The 8646-nt window shown below is 46.6% G+C and overlaps 1 protein-coding gene and 1 long non-coding RNA gene across 10 annotated transcripts in view; one reads left to right on the forward strand and one right to left on the reverse strand.

Moving 5' to 3' along the window:
• LOC138163740 (uncharacterized) overlaps nt 1–8646 on the reverse strand; it is a 255265-nt gene that overhangs the window by 57233 nt on the left and 189386 nt on the right. The gene's annotated exons all lie outside the window — the stretch shown is intronic.
• Nucleotides 480–8646, forward strand: part of ZNF143 (zinc finger protein 143) — a 50018-nt gene continuing 41851 nt past the window's right edge. For 2 of the 3 annotated variants that reach the window (XM_069091196.1, XM_069091199.1), the window contains exon 1: nt 480–606. The gene's annotated coding sequence lies outside the window, so the exon portion shown is untranslated. Of the gene's footprint in view, nt 607–1091; nt 4988–8646 lie in introns of those variants that run through there. The other variant, XM_069091197.1, reaches the window with a different exon arrangement.

Genomic DNA, 8646 nt, shown 5'->3' on the forward strand with positions numbered 1-8646 from the left:
CCCCAGGGAGCTCCGGGGAGCGGCCGGCCCAACTCCCAGCTCCTCTCAACGCTCCGCTCGGCCCGGCGCCATCTTCGCCAGAGCGCGGGCCCCGAGGGCTCGGCCCCCGGGAGGCGGAGAAGCCGCTGCCGGCAAGTCCACGGGGAAAATGGCGCCCGCCGCCGCTTCACCCTTCCCCGCTAATCTCAAGTGCCAGCCACTCTCCCTCGCTACAAAATGGCGCCTCCCGCTGAGGCCCCAGAACCGGCATAATTCACACTCCGGAGAGGTGTAGTCTGACGGGAACAGACGGCTCTCCTAGCCAATCAGCCTGTGGAGTCTGTGTTCCTCACCCTTAGCCAGCCACTAGGCGGCAAGCGCCCAAGTCTGGCAGTATCTACGTCACGGGGAAGGGCACAGAAGAGGCCGCCTTCTTCCCGGTCCTAGGGGTTTTGGCCAATGGCAATCACTAGCGGCCCTGTGAATGACGGGGCGATGACCCAATGGAGTCCAGGGGCGGGCCTCGGGGGCTCTATGCGTGTTGCGGGGCCCTGGGGCCGGGGCGGCTGTTTCCTGTCCTGGTGCATGGTGGTCGGACGAAGGAATTGTTGGAAAATTTTCTCGGAGGTTCGTATATAAATGTGTTTTTACCCAGTGTGCATTATTCTCCACCCGGCCGCCGCCCTCAGCGCAGCGGCGCCGGCTAGGGCTCCGGCCCCGGGCCCCCGGCTCCGGAGCTGGGCCCTGGGGGCCGGGCGCAGAGGGCGGCGGCCTGAGGCAGAAGCGGAGTTTATTAATAACTCCCAGCGGCGGGTGCAGCTCCGTGGGACTCCCTCCTCGTCCGCGGGCCGCTCTCGCGCCCTCCCCCCCCCCCCCCCCCAGGCCCCGGGGGCCGGCCGCCCGCCCGCCGGGGAGGGCGCGAGGGCGAGCGGGCGAGAGGGCTCGAGCCCCGGGGGGGAGCCCGGGCCGGAGCCGGAGCCGCAGCCGCCGTGGGACTCCGAATGCCGCCCCGAGGCCTTTGGGCCGCGCTTCCCGCCCGCGGCGGCCGCCCATGCGGACCGTGACCCCGGGGCTGCCGGCACCCGGCTCCGGGGGGACGACGGGGATCGGGTCCCCCGGGGGGGTGGGTGTCCAGAGTTGCCCTGCACGCGCTCCGCGGGGCTGTTGGTAATCGCCGTAATTACGGGCGAGGCCGGGCCGGTACCCTGGAGGCTTGGCTTACCCGTGGGGCCCGCTGTTGCCTGGCCCCAGTGGCCGGGCTGGGTGCCCTGGGCGGACCGAGTGTGAGCAAACTTCGCCGGATCCCTGCGGAGGGGCAGGCCCCGGGCCGCCCAGCTCACTTTCACTCCTTAACCAAAGGAACCTTTAGAGGGAAGCCAGCAGCCAGGGCGCCCTTAAAACTTTGTCGTGCCCGGGCACAGCTTTTCACAAACGCCCATTCGTTTGAAATGGCACCGTTGTCACTCGGGATTGCCTTTCTGTTGTAAAGGTCGAGATGACTATACATTTTAAAGCGAGCTTCTCTTTTTGTGTGCTCGACGTTCCAATTTGGAGTGTGGAGATGATGGTCTCAGGGAATTACCCAAACTGTTGTGATCGTGGAAGTGACAACATTTCGAAAAATCAATACACGTGGCAGTAGGAGTCAGGGGAGAAGGTCCCTTCTGGATGCTCGCCGCATCCCTTAGGGGCGATGTGGGGTTACGCCTGTAACCCCTCTCACCTTTTAGATTTGTCCTCCAAAGGGCCCTTGAGAAAGAGCGCACACAGCAGGGCTGGAGTTCGGGTCAGAATGCTTTGGTTCAGAGTCTCTTAGCTGCTTCACAAGCAATTTTTGTGGGCAATTTCCTGCTTTCTCATCTTTAAGATGGGCTTAGTATTGTTTGGACTCATATCGTTTTCCTTGCAACTCTGAGATAACTTGCACAGTGGGGATGGTCAATATCCATGTGTTCCTACCTTTTGGTTGAGGTGAGGATCAAATGAGAAATACTGATGTAGATTATACTAGTCAACATAAAGTCCCTTACATCTTAGGTTGTACCTTTTGATCCTTACTACAGCCCTGTGAGACAGGTTTTACCAAGCTCATCCCCGTTTTAAAGATGATGATAGACTCTAGTGGTTAGAATTGGCCAAAGGTCGAAGCTAGTAAGTAATGAGACCCACTGACTCAAGTCTTCCATCTTCAAATCCACCACACCGCCTTCTATAAAGATCTAAGTGTGAGACATTTTCTGTTAGGTAGTGATCATTTAATATTTATATGTTAGATGCTGAGGGATTCGAGGATTGGACCTGGCTCTGAATAAGCTTACAATCTAGTTAAGGAGACAGTACACACACATAAGGAAAATCATCCTTATACAAGATAGTGCGAAACGATATAGAAAATAAATGACTTAAGAGTTGACATTGATGAAGGGGTTAGGTTGGGATGGATAAATGTAAAAGCCGGGACAAAAGGATATGTTGAGAAGCGCAGGTACATTAAATATGAAGAAAAGGTTAGTTCTGTGATTGAAACAAATAACTGAAGAGCAAAGTAAGGAGCCACTGACAGGCTTCAACTGCTAACCTCAAAGTCTTGTACTTGGCTTTAATGATGTTTTCTAAATGACCTTTATTGTGGGGTGTATGTCCCATTTTTATTTTGTATATTTTTTGCATTGACTTATTTATCGGAGTATGTTACCCCTCGGTAAAATGTAAATGAGGATAGGAGCCGTTGGTTTTTGTTTTGTAAATGAGGGTAGGGAGTGGGGTTTTTTTGTTGTTTTTGTTTTTTTGTTTCTTCCCTGCTCTAGGTTCTTTTTGTGATGAAGAATGACTTGGTTAAAACTGTGTTTTAAGCAGATATACATCTACTGTGTAGAAAGAATGGGAATCTTTCCTTTTGGCCTAGAACTGAAGGGTGGAGAACTAGAATCTGGAAGGCAGGTTAAGAGTCCCTGTAGTGGGCCGATAGGTGGTGCAGTGAATAGAGTACTGGCCCTGGAATCAGGAGGACCTGAGTTCAAATTTGGCCTCAGACACTTAACACAAAAACTAGCCCTATGACCTTAGGCAAGTCACTTAACCCCAATTGCCCTCCAAAAAAGCCAAAAAAAAAAAAAAGAGTCCCAGTAGTACAAGGAAACAAAGTACTGAACTATTAAGCCTGGAGTATGCTTTATTTAGTGAATGAAAAACAAGAATAGGAGGGGGAAGTTCTTATTTTTATTCTAAAGAGATGAAAGAATTTAGGAATCTTGAGGGACCCCTTGGGACATCAAGGGATGAAGAAAACTTTGTTTGAAATTAGACAAGTTAGAAAATTTTAGTAATCATCTAGTCTAATACCCTCCGGGTTTAAAGAACCAGAGGCCCAGAAAAATAATTGTCTTACCAGTGCTGATTAGTGACATCAGGGACTAGAACCCTTCTCTCCCAGTCCATTCAAACAAAGTGGTGTGGGTATAAAGTCCTTGATTGTAGATGAAGGTGGGAGCTATCTGATGAAATACTTTGATTTAGCTTTTTACTGTAAGGGTTACCTCACATCGTCTCTACCACTTCTGTACCTGTGATTTTTCTACCGTGTATTTATTTTTATCATTTTATTTACATTGAAGAATACCCTACAAATTCCAGATTTCCAGTAAAATGTAAGCTCTTTGAAGGTAGAAATTTTCTTTGTGTCCCTGTATGTAGAAATAGCATAATATAAATAGAAATTTGCTAGCACCATATTGACTTAGAAAACTACAAATTAACATGTTTTGTATTTTTGTTGATTCTGTTAAACATTTCCCAGTTACATTTTAATCTCTTTTGGGGGCATGCTCCTTAGTTTTGCTGGTGCCTGCTGGAGGCAGGTGTGACACCTGGTCTAGAGGTGTCACTAAAAGTCAAGTGACTTGTCTAGGGTCATGTATTCGGGTCTGCTGGCTCTGCCTGCCATACCATTGCTGCTTCTCCAGTGAGGTATGTACCTGTCAAGGTCCACACACCTGTGACATCACTGGTATAGAGGAATTTCAGTAAGGAAACTCCAATCCCCAATGAAGATCAGCATTTGCTCCACAGCTTCTACTCGTACAGAGTTGCCTGGGCACTGAGGTGAGACCATACAGCCAGTATGTGTCAAGAGGCAAGACTTGGACCCAACTCTTCCCAACATCTTGATCCAGGCCACCTCTCCACCATGCTTAGTGGTTCTTGAATTGAGCAAAATTTAATGTGAACATGTGATTCGTAGAATAGTTTTTGTGTCAGCAGGACATTCTGTGGCCAAGCTATTTTTGAGGGTACTTTTAAATTGATGAGTTTTACAAGTGAACAGATAAAAGCATTCATTTTCTCTTCTGGGCTAGATAACCAAAAATGGCCCTTTCCATCCATACATCTGTGACTTGGGTTATAGTCTTGTTGAAAAGCAGCACATGCTGGATTACTTTTCCCCCTGAAATTTGAGGACCTGATGCCCACATGTGGGCCACACTCTTGAAGGTGTTTACCTTGAAAGAATGAGAAATCTGTGGACTAAGGAGTTGGGGAACCCATGATTCTCATCCAGGCTCAGCTTCCACATTACTCGGACTTTTGGACAATTACTTGGACTTTTGGACAATTACTTCCATTCTCTACTTTTCCTCTTTCCCTGCCTGTAAAAAAAAAGGAGATTGGATTACATTATCTTTGTGTTCTGTGTTGATTCAAAAGACTCAAGGAAATGTGCTGAGAAAAGTGTTACTTAATAAGTTGTTTTTTAAAAATTCTTGTTGGAACAATAAGACTAAAACGAAAGGAAAATCATTTGAATGGAGTCAGTTTTTAAATGTGTCTGTAATGGAATCCCTAGCTTAGGGTCCAGTTTATAGACTCAGAGTCACAAGAGACTTGGGAGACCATCTTCTACCTGAACTGACTTTTTGTCTACATCTTCCCAGAAGTGGGCATTGGCCTATTCTTGAAGACCTCGAATGAAAGCCCTCCTAAGCTATCCCATTCCACTTTGATAGCTCAGGTTGGTACAGACTTTGGGGAGTAGTGGGGTAGTATTTAGCCTAAATCTGTCTGCAGTTTTTGCCCATTGCCCTCTGAGACCAAGCAGAAATATCTTGTCTCTTTTCCTTGTGACAATTCTCCATATCATCAGTGATCGTTATTATGTCCTCCCCAGGATTTCTGTTCTCCAGCTACTTTAACTGCTCCTTGTATGACAGATTGTCCAGGCCCCCTCATCATCTTAGCTATCTCCTCCTGATGCTCTCTAGCTTGTTAATGACTTTCCTAAAGTAGGGTGTCTATAATCAAGTACAAAAATATAGATGTGGGGGCAGCTACTTGAATAGAGTGCTGGCCCTGTAGTCAGGAGGACATGGGTTCAAATATGGCCTCAGACTCTTAGCATTTACTAGTTGTGTGACCTTGGGCAAGTCACTTAACCCCAATTGCCCTGCCTTCCCCCTCCAAAAAGACCAAAAAACAATTATAGATGTGGTCCAATGGGGGCATAATACAGCAAGACTCTCACCTCCCTAGATCAGGGAACTGACTTTTAGTGAAGCCCAATATCTCATTAGCATTTTTAACTATCACACTGTTGACTCCTAGTAAACTTGCAGAGCCCCTGGAGAAGGGAATTGTCAATGATTCCAAGGTACTATTCCAACACTTTTCCCTTTTCATCATTGATGTAGCTTCAGCTTCCACTCCTCTAGGGATGGAATTTGGAGCCCTCCTTCCCCTGGAGTCTGCTGTCCTAAATGGAGGGGTTATCTCCATTACCCTCTAGTACCGTGGTAGGTGTCTTTAGGCTATCCCATTTGGAGTTGGACCCTAATCTGCTATAGAGCCTTCCTTTACTATCAAAGAAGCCATGCCTCAGGCACCACCCCTTCTCTAACATTTAACTTGCCATGTGACCTTGGAGGATGTAGTCAACTGCTAATTCTCATCCCATGGCTAGAAGATTCCGTTCTGCTACCATGCCCTTCTCTCTCATTCCCCATCCATTTAATTACTAGTTTTCCCCAGTCCCTGTCTTCTCTTCCATTTTGCTTTCTGTTCTGTTATGAACTTCCTTTCAGCCTAGAGCTGATCCTCTCATGCTTCCTCCATCTTGCATTCACTTGACTCCCTCTGGGAGGTGTCACCTTCTGGTGTCACCTGGGTCACCTTCTCTAGAAGGGAGCCTCATACTGGATCAGGAGGAGGAGGACTCTTACTGTCAGTGTACCCTGTTTCTCTGTTATCACCCCAAATCTTCTTCTTTTGAGGTTCATTGTATTCCTGAGGTCATTTTGTGAGGTTAATACCTTTGTAAACTTAAGCAGATCTTACCCACATTGGGACTCAGTTTCCTCATCTGTGAAAGGAGTTGATTGGATTAGATGACCTCTGAGATCCTTTCAAGTTCTGGAGGCTGATTTTAGAATTGATTAGATAGAAGTTGATTAGGGTTGATTTTAGGATTAATCCATAAAGGAATTCAGTACAGTTTTCATCTCTCCTCCCATTCCCCCTCACCCCCTAATACTTGAGGTTGATGGTCTCCTCAGCAATCTTGACTGCCCAGTCAATTGGCATCTAACTCCTGTAGCCTAGCCTATGTAGTCATCTTCATTCTACCTCAGACACTGACCGACAAGGATGGTCATACTTGGGATCTCATCACCACTAATTGTATTACTTCAGTAATGATGAACTCTGAAATTCCCCTGCTGATTATAATTCCCTGTCCTTCCAGATCTCTCTTGACTCCTAAAAATGCCCTTTGTCCTCACTAAGGCCATCTACCCGGCCCTGTGGTCCCATGCCATACCCGCTGTTTTGGCTTTATTTTCCTTCAGTCTCTGCATTGGGAGGCAATATGTATGGGGGAAAGAGCATTGACTGGAATCAGGTGATCTACCTCTGACACGACCTTGGATAAATCATGTCATTCCCTGTCCCTGGCACCCTTGGTTGTAATTTTTCTTTTGTGCTGAATCAATCAATAAGCTTTTATTAAGTGCCAGGCACTTAATGCTAAGAGCTGGGAATACAAAGAAAAAAGCTGTTCCTACCCTCGAGGAGTTTATATTTTAATAGAGAAGACAACATATATATAAAATCTCAGAATATACAATATTAGTACAAAGTAAATATAATGAACATTTATATAGCACTTTAAGATTTGCAAAGTACTTCAATAGGCTAAATTTATAGGTAACTTGAGAGGAGATGGCATTAACTATTGGGAGGACCAGCAAAGGTTCTCTGGAGCAGATGGCATTTGAGTCAAGCCTCCAAGGAAGGCAGAGATTTGAAAAGTCAGAGGTTGGGAGGGTGAGCATTCCAGGCACAGGGAATAGTACATGCAAAGATGTGGATATCGGAGATGGAATGTGCGGTGCGAGAATAGCAACTAGACCCATGTAGCTGGATTGTAGTGTAAATGTAGGGAGCACAGAAAGTAAGAAGACAGAGAACTTGAGTGCCAAAAGAAAAAAAAATTGATGGGTAGGGAGTCACTTATGTTTATTGAGATGAGAAGGGATGACATGGTGGTTTTAGGCCATTGACTTTGGCAGCACATTGGAGTATGGATTGGAGAAAGGAGAGACTTGAGACAATTAGATGCTATTGTAATAGTGCAGTTCTGGTGAGAAGTGGTGAAGCCTAAGCTAGAGTGGCAGCTGTGTGTACAAGTGCAGGGAAGGGAACATAGGAGAGAGATGTTATAGAGAAAGAACCTCCAAGGTTTGTCACAGCTCATTGGATTTATGGAGTAAGCGAGAGCAATTGAGAATAGCATTGAGGCTGCCAAGCTGGGTGACTAGAGTGGGGGCCCCTCAGCTCCAAAGAGGGTGGGGGGCTTTTTGGGGAAAGGGGGAATGTGTCTTAGACTTGTTCAGTTTGAGATCTCCATTTCAAATTGTCTAAAAGTCATTTGGTGATGTAGGATCGGCACTCAGGAGGGAGACTAGGGCTGGATATAGAAATCAAAGAATCATCTGCTTAGAGATGATTGATAATGGAACCCATAGGAGCTGATGAGATTATCAAGTGAATAGAGAGACAAGAGGGCTCAAGGCAAAGGCTTTGGGGACATCAACAGTTAGCGGGCTTGTCACAGATGAAGAGCTAGCAAGGCAGTGGGAAAGAGCAGTTAGACAAGTAGCAAGAGAATCAAGGAAAGCCTAAAGTCATGAAAACCCAGAGAGGAGAGAAGCTGGTCCAGTAGTGTTCTGTGCTCCAGAGAGGTCAGAAAGAATGAAGAGCAAGAAGAGGCCCTAAGATCTGGCAAGTAAGAGATTGCTGGTAACTGGACAGAACAGTTTCAGTTGAAGGATGAGGTTGGAAGCTAGATTATGGCAGGTTTAAGAGTGAGAGTAGAGGGAAGGGTGGCTTTCATTGATAAGTGGAGCTTTTTCAAGCAAGAAATTTAACTGAGAAGGGCAGATGAGGGAGGGATAGGACTAATAGCTGTTAAGCATGATAGGATCGAGAAAATAATTAAAGTAATTAAGAATGGGGGATACAAGAACATATTTATAGGTGGTAGGAAGGGAGCTAGTGGGAGGGGACTGAATTAAAGAAAGTGTTTAGGAATGAAGATGGGGGCAATCTGCTGGAGAAGACTGGAGAGGATGAAATCAAGGGTACATGTAAATGGGTTGGCTTTGGGAAGCAGGAGAT

Source organism: Petaurus breviceps, unplaced genomic scaffold (assembly GCF_028583685.1).
Source record: "Petaurus breviceps papuanus isolate PSGF00001 unplaced genomic scaffold, PetGlider_PUasm1.0 188, whole genome shotgun sequence".
Classification (NCBI taxonomy): domain Eukaryota; kingdom Metazoa; phylum Chordata; class Mammalia; order Diprotodontia; family Petauridae; genus Petaurus; species Petaurus breviceps.